Source organism: Stylophora pistillata, chromosome 2 (assembly GCF_964205215.1).
Source record: "Stylophora pistillata chromosome 2, jaStyPist1.2, whole genome shotgun sequence".
Taxonomy (NCBI): Eukaryota; Metazoa; Cnidaria; class Anthozoa; order Scleractinia; family Pocilloporidae; genus Stylophora; species Stylophora pistillata.
The window spans coordinates 31,387,526-31,400,826 of record NC_142520.1 but is presented as its reverse complement, the minus strand read 5'-3'; the positions used below and the strand labels follow the sequence as shown (position 1 = coordinate 31,400,826).

The 13,301-nt window shown below is 38.6% G+C and overlaps 1 pseudogene; it reads left to right on the top strand.

Moving 5' to 3' along the window:
• Window positions 1-1,636: 1,636 nt before the first annotated feature.
• Window positions 1,637-12,477, top strand: LOC148738319 (uromodulin-like; annotated as a pseudogene).
• The last annotated feature ends 824 nt before the right edge of the window (window positions 12,478-13,301 follow it).

Sequence of the window (13,301 nt, the reverse complement as noted above, 5' to 3'; positions counted from 1 at the left end):
AGTCTATAGAGTGTATGCTAGTTTATTTTTGTTTTCCCCTTCCACCATACAATGGTTGGCTTCCGGGTTAAGGCTTCTGAGTGGTTCCACGTTCAATAAAGGAGGAAAACAATTCAAACAGGCCGTTGGGATTAAGTAAAGGGTCACCGTGACCGCTTAACAGAGGTGAAAATTACATTTATTAAAAATTTCGGGACCTTTACAACCGACCGCTTTATACAGGTTTGACTCTATCCAGAGCTGAATGATGCCCAGCGGAGAGTAAACGAAGAGTGAGCATATTCTCTCATAAAAGACCTTCTGTATAAATCTTCTGAACAAATTTATTAATCTGGGAATGTCAATCGCCTTGCACCACTTAGTTGGGTCGATAAATAATGAATGGGAAAGGGTTGACAATTCTCAAACCAACGTCGTTTGTGGAATTTCTGTTACTAAAGGCGTAGAGTGTTTACATAATAATCAAAGTAATGTATGGTTGATTGTAGAGTATGCAATTTATCTTTTCTTGTTCAACTCGATATCTCACTCGTTTACTGTACTCTCTCGTGAGATATCGAGATGAACACGAGGAGAGAAATTTCATATCTACGCACACCCATCTATTGCGCTTTGTGGTAAAAAGAAAAAAAACTGAGGGCACGTGTTCGTAGAAGCAGTAGTAAATTATATCTATTTTTATCCATTGCACTAGTTCGCAAACCAGGAAGTTTTTAAACATACATAAAAAGGAAGCGATTTCGGATAAGTCTTTAAGGAGGCTTACACCTAATCAATTATTAAATTATCCACTATCTCCATTAATATCCTTGTTTACCTTGAAGCTACAGTGTATATCTGAAATTAGAAAAATGCCTCTACAAAATAAAGCCTATCTCTGACATCGTGTTAAAGAGCTTGGAACCTCAACGAAGAACATGTGAATCAAACATTACTAAGACTTTAATGAATTCATCCCACCTTCCTGATGCTAATTACAGTTGAACCTGTATTAAACTAAAGAGCTTGCAAATTGGAGCTAATTATCAACTCTCTAAGACGAATTTCATGTAAGAGCGAAGTTTGATGAGAAAAACATTATTTGCGAATTTGAAACTCCAAAAATTGACAAATTACAGCGGGCTTGAAAAACTGATCATGGCTTTTCTGTTTATAACATGTTTATTCAAATATTCAAAACACCATAAACTTTTTGCAATTGAATTTTACAATTAACTTTGCTATCTTTGGATAGGAATGAATGAAAAAAGCGCAGGAAACATTTTTGGATTTTTTAAATTTTGAAGGTTTTTGTATCAAAGTGTCCAATAGAATTGAAGTCTAAGTGTCTGTAATTATAAGAACGAAACTCTGTGTCCTACATGTGTGTTAGCATGTAATAATATTCCTAAGATACCTATTTCCTCTTATTGTGTATAGCGGAAAACATCCATCTTCGTCATTTTTGTAATGTCCACAGAAAACTGACGGGTGTTAACAGTTTTGTTTAAGTTATTTTCATAAAACACTCTCCTTTGTTATAATAGGTCAGTATGGGCTGCTTAATCCACTCAGTGCTAAAAGCTAGTGACCAACTGAAAACTTATACGTGCATAAGTGCGGGGTAGAAACGGAAGATCGTAGTCTTAAGGCCAGCATGGAATCTTTTGCACTCTTCATTTATGTAGACTGGACTGCATTGTTTACTTACTTGACGTTTGATAAAGGTGAGTGGCAAACTTCGAATCATTTTCTATCTTTCCATGTATCTCTGAGAGCAATCTTATTTCCTATGACTACAGTCGAACCTCGATTATCCGGACTCGTCGGGACCTCGGTAAATAGTCCGGACAATCGAGAGTCCGGATAATCGAAAATATGAATATTAATCAGATTGAAATGTAAACAAAAGTTATACTGCAAAGAAAAAATCATTTTCATTGTGATACCTACGCAGCCTGTATATATTTACAAATGACGGATCAGAATATTTCTTTGTCTCGTCGCACTTGCGGATTTTGAAAAGCACACAGGATAATACGCTGTTTCAACAGTCTTTTGAAATGATTATTGGGTTTTTTGCAACTCCGAGTTTTCAAGATCACAACTAATTAATATTCATGAAAAAAATTGGGACCAGAGAAAAAAGTCCGGATATTCGAATAGTCCGGATAATCGAGGTTCGACTGTACTGAGTTCACTTTTGTTGAAACACAGAGAATTCAAGTTACAATAACTTGAAAAGACTAAGTTAAACACCAACATTCAACATCTGCCCAGATTTACACTCGTTTTGTAAAATTAGAGGGTGTTTCACAAAGATATTCAGTAGTATCTCATTAAGTGGATGCCAAACGACCAACGCTTTGGCGACTATGATTTAATTTTATCTAAACTTGCTACATTCCCAACTCTCTTCTCTCAATAACAGTTACGCATAAAACTATATTATGTTACGTTGCCTTGTGGGAATTTGATGTTTGCGTACAGAAGCACATTTTACTGCTTTCAACCATCTTAGAGAAATCGTTTATACACAAGAACAGTGCTGGCATATGGAATATATTATCTATCAAAAGCTAAAATCGCGTATTGTGTACAGACCTGTCGAAGGATTAGTTTAAAGATACTCAACTCAAAATGTCCACCAAACACTTACTGACCCTAAACGAAAATATCCGTGGTAAAATTTGCGTAGATGGCTCAGCTCGTGCAACTTGTAAACTTGCTTTACTTTTAAACAACAACAAACATATGAAACATATGTGTGAACTGCGGTTATGAGACGTATATGAGAACGATCCTTCGCAGTAAAGCACTATTTGAGCAATAGTGAAAATCAGACCTGAAAAAAATTTCAGGCCTGTACGGGACTCGAACCACTGACCTCTGCGATACTAGTGCAGCGCTCTACCAATTGAGCTAACAAGCCAACTGGGAGCAGGCCATCAAATTAATTTGATGGCCTGCTCCCAGTTGGCTTGTTAGCTCAATTGGTAGAGCGCTGCACTAGTATCGCAGAGGTCAGTGGTTCGAGTCCCGTACAGGCCTGAAATTTTTTCAGGTCTGATTTTCACTATTGCTCAAATAGTGCTTTACTGCGAAGGATCGTTCTCATATACGTTGCTTTACTTTTGTCTGCCATTCATCAAAAATACCTTTTAATTAAGAGTAGAATTCTTTGTTACTCTTTTAGCTAACTTCTAATTCCATGATCACTGTTTTCGAAGTGGAGAAACCCGGCGGAATAACAATAGCTATTTCCCTATACACAAATATACAAAAATATATAAAAATACACAAATATATATTCCCAAATATATTATTCCCAAAATATATATTCCCAAATATATATTCCCAAATACACGGGTGGCATCTGTCGACCGTTAAAATACTTATATAATTTGGATATTCTTTTCTTTGAAATGTACAGTGCTTGATTAATTTTGAAGTACTTTAAATTTACTATTCCCGGGAAAAGGTCCAATTTTCAAATGTATACTGAATTTGCCAATAGAACATTTTCAACTCGAGTATGAAACTACTGCGTAATGCTGGATAACAATGGTTCGTCTCAATAGAAATTGGTATAAACTTCCTCTTTTTATGATAATCGATCTAAATAACCACAAGTGATTATCTAAAATGTAGGTAAATAGACTAAATAAACTGTAAACTTCCGAGAATCAGGAAAACGAAGTAAGAGAAAAAAGTTCTCTAAATAAGAAATGAGTTTTGTTTTATGATTTCTCGATTATGAAATAAAAAGGAACCTGAGAAAAATTGGCAGATTGCTTTTCTTCAGGTGTAACAGCTTTTGTCCTATCCCCCCAAAATGATATCTTTCAGACAAAACAGAAAGACGCGAAAACGATTTCTAAAAATCCTTTGTCTTCACAAAAAAAGGTAATGGTCGCTGCTGCCAATTTTTGCATTCGTTTCACCTCTGTTGGAGGCAATTATCTAATGCCCTATTATAAAAACTATTCCTTAAGTATAACTTTACAGCAATAACGGCAGCATCAAAAATGCCAATTACACACCTTACTTAAATTTGTCTTTTCGCTAAGTATTTTATGTGTTAACCGCCATTATCGATACAGCAGTCTCAGCTGCATCGCCAGGACATCTTCGAGGGCCTAAATTGTAACATGAAAAATTTCTCCTAAAATCCTTGATCCGCAAATGCAGGATTTCCTTTTTTCTGTGGTCGTAGTTTGAAATTACAATTCTTTGTTCAAGCTTTTTCTTCTGTAAGCTAAATACCTGGGATCGCGAGTTTATTTCTGTCTGAATAGAAAAATGTTGTTTCTAATTGTATTTTGATCGCTTTATTTTAGAGCGAGATCGTACTAAGCTGTTTCCAGATTACTACTTCTTTGCTAAAAGACGTTTGGTAAACCACAAAATCGAAACAAAATAAGTCAAAGGCATGGATGACTGTGAGCTTTTCTACTACATGAACGACAACTGTGTCAGTGCTAACTTCATAAAGATCTAGAGACTGGAGGAGTATCTTACATTTGTGAACTGAATAACGCCACTCATCTTGAAAATAGTGGTAATGACCTGAAGTCTGATGTCGCTTTTTACTATGGTGACTCAAAGGTAGCCTATAAACTACAACACAACTGGTAATGACCTGAAGTCTGATGTCGCTTTTTACTATGGTGACTCAAAGGTAGCCTATAAACTACCACACAAATGGTAATAACCTGAAGTCTGATGTCGCTTTTTACTATGGTGACTCAAAGGTAGCCTATAAACTACAACACAACTGGTAATGACCCGAGGTCTGATGTCGCATTTTACTATGGTGACTCAAAGGTAGCCTATAAACTACCACACAAATGGTAATGACCTGAAGTCTGATGTCGCTTTTTACTATGGTGACTCAAAGGTAGCCTATAAACTACAACACAAATGGTAATGACCCGAGGTCTGATGTCGCATTTTACTATGGTGGCTCAAAGGTAGCCTATAAACTACAACACAACTGGTAATGACCCGAGGTCTGATGTCGCTTTTTACTATGGTGACTCAAAGGTAGCCTATAAACTACAACACAACTGGTAATGACCCGAGGTCTGATGTCGCTTTTTACTATGGTGGCTCAAAGGTAGCCTATAAACTACAACACAACTGGTAATGACCCGAGGTCTGATGTCGCATTTACTATGGTGACTCAAAGGTAGCCTATAAACTACCACACAAATGGTAATGACCTGAAGTCTGATGTCGCTTTTTACTATGGTGACTCAAAGGTAGCCTATAAACTACAACACAACTGGTAATGACCCGAGGTCTGATGTCGCATTTTACTATGGTGACTCAAAGGTAGCCTATAAACTACCACACAAATGGTAATGACCTGAAGTCTGATGTCGCTTTTTACTATGGTGACTCAAAGGTAGCCTATAAACTACAACACAACTGGTAATGACCCGAGGTCTGATGTCGCATTTTACTATGGTGACTCAAAGGTAGCCTCTAAACTACAACACAACTGGTAATGACCCGAGGTCTGATGTCGCTTTTTACTATGGTGACTCAAAGGTAGCCTATAAACTACAACACAACTGGTAATGACCCGAGGTCTGATGTCGCTTTTTACTATGGTGGCTCAAAGGTAGCCTATAAACTACAACACAACTGGTAATGACCCGAGGTCTGATGTCGCTTTTTACTATGGTGACTCAAAGGTAGCCTATAAACTACAACACAACTGGTAATGACCCGAGGTCTGATGTCGCTTTTTACTATGGTGACTCAAAGGTAGCCTATAAACTACAACACAACTGGTAATGACCCGAGGTCTGATGTCGCTTTTTACTATGGTGACTCAAAGGTAGCCTATAAACTACAACACAACTGGTAATGACCCGAGGTCTGATGTCGCTTTTTACTATGGTGGCTCAAAGGTAGCCTATAAACTACAACACAACTGGTAATGACCCGAGGTCTGATGTCGCATTTTACTATGGTGACTCAAAGGTAGCCTATAAACTACCACACAAATGGTAATGACCTGAAGTCTGATGTCGCTTTTTACTATGGTGACTCAAAGGTAGCCTATAAACTACAACACAAATGGTAATGACCCGAGGTCTGATGTCGCATTTTACTATGGTGGCTCAAAGGTAGCCTATAAACTACAACACAACTGGTAATGACCCGAGGTCTGATGTCGCTTTTTACTATGGTGACTCAAAGGTAGCCTATAAACTACAACACAACTGGTAATGACCCGAGGTCTGATGTCGCTTTTTACTATGGTGGCTCAAAGGTAGCCTATAAACTACAACACAACTGGTAATGACCCGAGGTCTGATGTCGCATTTTACTATGGTGACTCAAAGGTAGCCTATAAACTACCACACAAATGGTAATGACCTGAAGTCTGATGTCGCTTTTTACTATGGTGACTCAAAGGTAGCCTATAAACTACCACACAAATGGTAATGACCTGAAGTCTGATGTCGCTTTTTACTATGGTGACTCAAAGGTAGCCTATAAACTACAACACAACTGGTAATGACCCGAGGTCTGATGTCGCATTTTACTATGGTGACTCAAAGGTAGCCTATAAACTACAACACAACTGGTAATGACCCGAGGTCTGATGTCGCTTTTTACTATGGTGACTCAAAGGTAGCCTATAAACTACAACACAACTGGTAATGACCCGAGGTCTGATGTCGCTTTTTACTATGGTGGCTCAAAGGTAGCCTATAAACTACAACACAACTGGTAATGACCTGAAGTCTGATGTCGCATTTTACTATGGTGACTCAAAGGTAGCCTATAAACTACCACACAAATTGTAATGACCTGAAGTCTGATGTCGCTTTTTACTATGGTGACTCAAAGGTAGCCTATAAACTACAACACAACTGGTAATGACCCGAGGTCTGATGTCGCTTTTTACTATGGTGGCTCAAAGGTAGCCTATAAACTACAACACAACTGGTAATGACCCGAGGTCTGATGTCGCATTTTACTATGGTGACTCAAAGGTAGCCTATAAACTACCACACAAATGGTAATGACCTGAAGTCTGATGTCGCTTTTTACTATGGTGACTCAAAGGTAGCCTATAAACTACAACACAAATGGTAATGACCCGAGGTCTGATGTCGCATTTTACTATGGTGGCTCAAAGGTAGCCTATAAACTACAACACAACTGGTAATGACCCGAGGTCTGATGTCGCTTTTTACTATGGTGACTCAAAGGTAGCCTATAAACTACAACACAACCGGTAATGACCCGAGGTCTGATGTCGCTTTTTACTATGGTGGCTCAAAGGTAGCCTATAAACTACAACACAACTGGTAATGACCCGAGGTCTGATGTCGCATTTTACTATGGTGACTCAAAGGTAGCCTATAAACTACCACACAAATGGTAATGACCTGAAGTCTGATGTCGCTTTTTACTATGGTGACTCAAAGGTAGCCTATAAACTACAACACAACTGGTAATGACCCGAGGTCTGATGTCGCATTTTACTATGGTGACTCAAAGTTAGCCTATAAACTACAACACAACTGGTAATGACCCGAGGTCTGATGTCGCTTTTTACTATGGTGACTCAAAGGTAGCCTATAAACTACAACACAACTGGTAATGACCCGAGGTCTGATGTCGCTTTTTACTATGGTGACTCAAAGGTAGCCTATAAACTACCACACAAATGGTAATGACCCGAGGTCTGATGTCGCTTTTTACTATGGTGGCTCAAAGGTAGCCTATAAACTACAACACAACTGGTAATGACCTGAAGTCTGATGTCGCATTTTACTATGGTGACTCAAAGGTAGCCTATAAACTACAACACAACTGGTAATGACCTGAAGTCTGATGTCGCATTTTACTATGGTGACTCAAAGGTAGCCTATAAACTACCACACAAATGGTAATGACCTGAAGTCTGATGTCGCTTTTTACTATGGTGACTCAAAGGTAGCCTATAAACTACAACACAACTGGTAATGACCCGAGGTCTGATGTCGCTTTTTACTATGGTGACTCAAAGGTAGCCTATAAACTACAACACAACTGGTAATGACCTGAAGTCTGATGTCGCATTTTACTATGGTGACTCAAAGGTAGCCTATAAACTACCACACAAATGGTAATGACCTGAAGTCTGATGTCGCTTTTACTATGGTGACTCAAAGGTAGCCTATAAACTACAACACAACTGGTAATGACCCGAGGTCTGATGTCGCTTTTTACTATGGTGGCTCAAAGGTAGCCTATAAACTACAACACAACTGGTAATGACCCGAGGTCTGATGTCGCTTTTTACTATGGTGACTCAAAGGTAGCCTATAAACTACCACACAAATGGTAATGACCTGAAGTCTGATGTCGCTTTTTACTATGGTGACTCAAAGGTAGCCTATAAACTACAACACAAATGGTAATGACCCGAGGTCTGATGTCGCATTTTACTATGGTGGCTCAAAGGTAGCCTATAAACTACAACACAAATGGTAATGACCCGAGGTCTGATGTCGCATTTTACTATGGTGGCTCAAAGGTAGCCTATAAACTACAACACAACTGGTAATGACCCGAGGTCTGATGTCGCTTTTTACTATGGTGACTCAAAGGTAGCCTATAAACTACAACACAAATGGTAATGACCTGAAGTCTGATGTCGCTTTTTACTATGGTGACTCAAAGGTAGCCTATAAACTACAACACAACTGGTAATGACCCGAGGTCTGATGTCGCATTTTACTATGGTGGCTCAAAGGTAGCCTATAAACTACAACACAAATGGTAATGACCCGAGGTCTGATGTCGCATTTTACTATGGTGGCTCAAAGGTAGCCTATAAACTACAACACAACTGGTAATGACCCGAGGTCTGATGTCGCATTTTACTATGGTGACTCAAAGGTAGCCTATAAACTACAACACAAATGGTAAAGACCTGAAGTCTGATGTCGCTTTTTACTATGGTGACTCAAAGGTAGCCTACAAACTACAACACAAATGGTAATGACCTGAAGTCTGATGTCGCTTTTTACTATGGTGACTCAAAGGTAGCCTATAAACTACAACACAAATGGTAATGACCCGAGGTCTGATGTCGCATTTTACTATGGTGGCTCAAAGGTAGCCTATAAACTACAACACAACTGGTAATGACCCGAGGTCTGATGTCGCATTTTACTATGGTGGCTCAAAGGTAGCCTATAAACTACAACACAACTGGTAATGACCCGAGGTCTGATGTCGCATTTTACTATGGTGACTCAAAGGTAGCCTATAAACTACCACACAAATTCCTGACGCTTTTTAATAAATCATGAAAAACAAACGACGTGTACAAAAACTTTCGTTCGTCCATTCATCCATCATTCATTCAATAAGTTGATCTTTCCTAATTTTTATTTGTTTGTTTGTTTTGTTCTTTTTTCCTCTCAGAGCGCTTACGGTAAGAATCTGCCATTTTCTCCCATTTATCACGATTGTCACCTGAATGCTGCTTGTGATTATACAAATGGATCCTTCGTGTGCACTTGTTTATCTGGATTTAACGGGGATGGATGAGGCTGCACAGGTACAGCAACTATTCTCAAAGGCCCTTAGAATGTAATTGTCTCGTTATGACTTTGAAAAAAATGCTAGTTTGCTTGTATTTGTTTGTTTAATTTGTGCGTTTTCTCTTTGTTTTTTGTTTGTTTTTTTTTTTTTAATTTGTTTTATCAAACTAGTTACCTCTTACTATTTTTGAGCAACAGAATAATCCCACTTGAAGGAAAGAGAATTAAATACCGAAAATTTTCGTTCATTAGCTTTCTCTTTAAAAAAAACCTTCGCGACCAACAACTCGCTAACGACAGTTTATACAAGTTTTATACTCCAAAAGTCGTCATTGAAAGCTTGTGTTTTCTCATATATTGACAAATGTGAAAGAAATCTTTCTTGTCATGTGAATGCTGATTGCACAAACACCGTGGGATCGCATATAATGTACATGCCACACTGGATACACTGGAAATGGACTCATTTGCACAGGTGATTTTAATAAGCTTCCTACGATGTCTAGGGTAATTCTTTATGACCTAAGAGAGGAAACCTTCATCGCTGCTAGTAAAATCGCAATGAAAACTAAAGGGCACTATATTTCCAGCTATTTAATGCGGCTAGTAATCCAAAAAGTCTTTTTAATGTAAATTATACAGCTGGAAGTAGTCGAACAGTTTATCCTAAATGTAGTTGTACTCCATCCCTTTATTACAGATAGTGAAATATTTTATTTTGTCCCACATCTTTTAAGATTGAATTTGCAGTATTTTGTATGGGTGTTCAGTATGTCTTGATTCACCAAACAATTTTTCATCAAAATATCCCATTATGGGTTGTGAAGAGGTGCCTTTGATTCCCATCAGACATCGACGAGTGTTCAGTAAAGAACAGCTGCGATCAGCACGCCTCCTGCATTAATACTCAGAGCTCCTACAGTTGCGTCTGTAGTGCTCAATATATCGGGAATGGTTTCACTTGTAAAGGTAAGTTTCTTTTTAGTCCATGTCGTTAAGGACAATTTTCCCAACTTTAGAAAAATAGTTAATGACGATTCGATCAGACTGTATGAACGACGATTTCTTGTTCTAACATTCTTACGACGATGTTACAAGTGACCTAGCGATGCGACGACTTGTGGAAAAACTAACACCTAAAAACATAACGAGTCTCGAATAACGAATCAATATGCAAATGATAGTCACGCGCTATGTGACAACTGTAACGCAACAAAAGTATCTTTAACATCCATGTCTTAAAATTTTTTATCCCTGGAACTGGATGGACCCTGGCTATGTTATACGGTCGTCCCTCAAAACGATTGGAGGAATCAAATAGAATAATGTGATCGGCTGCAGTCAATGTTGATTTCAGTTTAGATTTCCACATCTTGATCGTTGTAAGATTCAATTTTTCCTCAAAAACTTATAAGCCAAATTAATTTGGCTTGTTCCTTTCAATAGTGCTGAATGGAAGAATTAGCTTCCCTAACTTTGGAGGCAGACAAAGAGAACAAGGAAAGGTGGCAGTTTTGAGTCCAGCCGAGACAAATATTAAGTCAGAATTGAAGAGTTTTGCAAAATCCAAAAATTATTAATGCAAGACTAAGAGCGACTTCAAGGCAAGGAAAAATTTTTGTGAGTCACCGGAAAAAGCTAAGGCAATTTAGAACATACCTATCAACATACCTATTTTTTACAACTGTTTTATTTCCGGTCGTAAACAAAATAGCACTGAGTGCGAACCGTGTACGGTAATCGACTTCCAACGAAGTTTCTGGGCATATCCGCTAAGTCCAAAAGCAAGTCAGGCCTACAACACAGCAAAACCTCTTCAAAGTCCAACAATTCTAGCCTTGAGTATTTTTGTCCAGTAGCACTTGTTAACAAGTTTGAAAGCGTTACATTCAGCATCGAAGTTTTCTGTGGTCAAAAGTCGATGATCGCAGGGCTACATTAGCCATGAACTGATCGCTGAGCGATCGAACCACAGACAAGCTGTAAAATTCTTTGTATATTTGGTCAAGTACCTTCAGGAATTTTTCACTTGGCCTGTATAAGAAAAATCAGCTATTTTGCAATTTTGTCTTCATTTCATAAAATTATTTTATCCTTATGCTGTTCTACTAAGACATATTAATCATATCATCAACCGAGCTGGGTCAGTCTTTAGGAGAGATTTATGACGTTGGTGGCTGGTACACGCTCCAATGTGTTCGGTTTGTACCGTTGCTTTAGGTCAAGATTTTTCCATACATATATTTCGCTCAGTTAATGAGAATTAAGCCATGATACTGACTGGCTCAGGCTAGACTTATTAGAACTTTGACAGAGAGAAAATCTGTGAACAGTTTTTGCAACGATTGTAATCCTTTTACGATTCACTTTCAACTTTTTAGCCAATCCGTGCTATAGTTGTAATGAGATGCATTTATGCTAAGAGTTAGCATGCGCGTTGTTGAGTGTTAGCGAGTGTGTCAGAAAGTGTTCCACGTGCTCGAGTCAGTGGTTAAGTTATCGTGTAATTCAAGTCTTAATTATCGGAATAAATTAATTCAGCAACCCACTCAGAGTCATTACAATAGTTACAGAAACCTGAGCGATGCCAAAAGAAAGAGCACTTACCAAACACCCGACGGCAAAGAAAAATGTGACGACGACAACTCCCCCACAATATTCGGGAATTAGTATCGCTTCGTGGGAGATGCGGGAACAAAAATGCCAACTGAGTGCGTACCGAAACGGAGACGTAGTACGGTCTTCTCAGGCGGGCTAAAAGGTGGTCACCCCAAAGTTGCAGATGGTGAGGTTTACAGAAGTGTCTGTTTTACCAGAGGCACTAATTGTTGCTATAAATCAATTGGCATTAAATGCGAAAAACTGCACATCCTACCTTATCTACAGACTTCAAAAGCCACCTACTTGTAAATCGCGCTACTGTGGCTCAAACTGAACGTTATATGCAAGTCATTCTACACGGCGAAAGGACTCACTAAACTATTTATTGGCACGTGTACCCTAATGTGAAACAGGGATTTTGGGAATTTTACTTGATCCACTTTTTTGGTTAGTGTTGAACAGTAAGTGGCTTGAACACGAGAGTAACTTTTGATCACATAGTCTCTTAGAGTGATCTTCCGGATAAGTGTAGTCTTGAAAGGTACTGACTGAGGGTAGTCAATCGTAGCGAGTGACTTTTCTGCAACCCTAGCGAAATTCATCGTTAGAGTGGAGTGTACAATTGTTTTTATCCAAGTATTAGAACAGACTCCCCCTTTCCCCTAACGATGTTAAAAAACTACCGATATTAGTACTCTTAATCTGATCTCTATATATTCAAATCGAAATGCTTCATTGTAAGTTTTAAGCACAACTTTGATAATTGTATTTGCCTTCTCATAAAAAGTTTTTAACTTGATGTTTACGCAGGTTGTAACAAAATGTTCCCACTGATCCTATGTTCCCACTGATCCTGGTACCATAGAGGTGAATTTGGTTATTCATTACAAAAAGATTGAGAAACAACGAGGGCAGTAAGTTATATTTTATGACTGGTAATAATCAGAGATTACGCATCGACCATTTGGGACAAGCAAGCACACCAAACACGCGAAGCAAAACGTGAAACTCGACTCCCGCTTGAAACAAAGCACATGGTCGATGTAAGTGACGTCAGTCGCCCTGAATAATTATTCGGGGGAGGGCCAAATTGGTGTCCGTGAATACATAGTCCAGACATGTCGATTTCGACTGCATTATGAACGCGTTCTTTGTCGA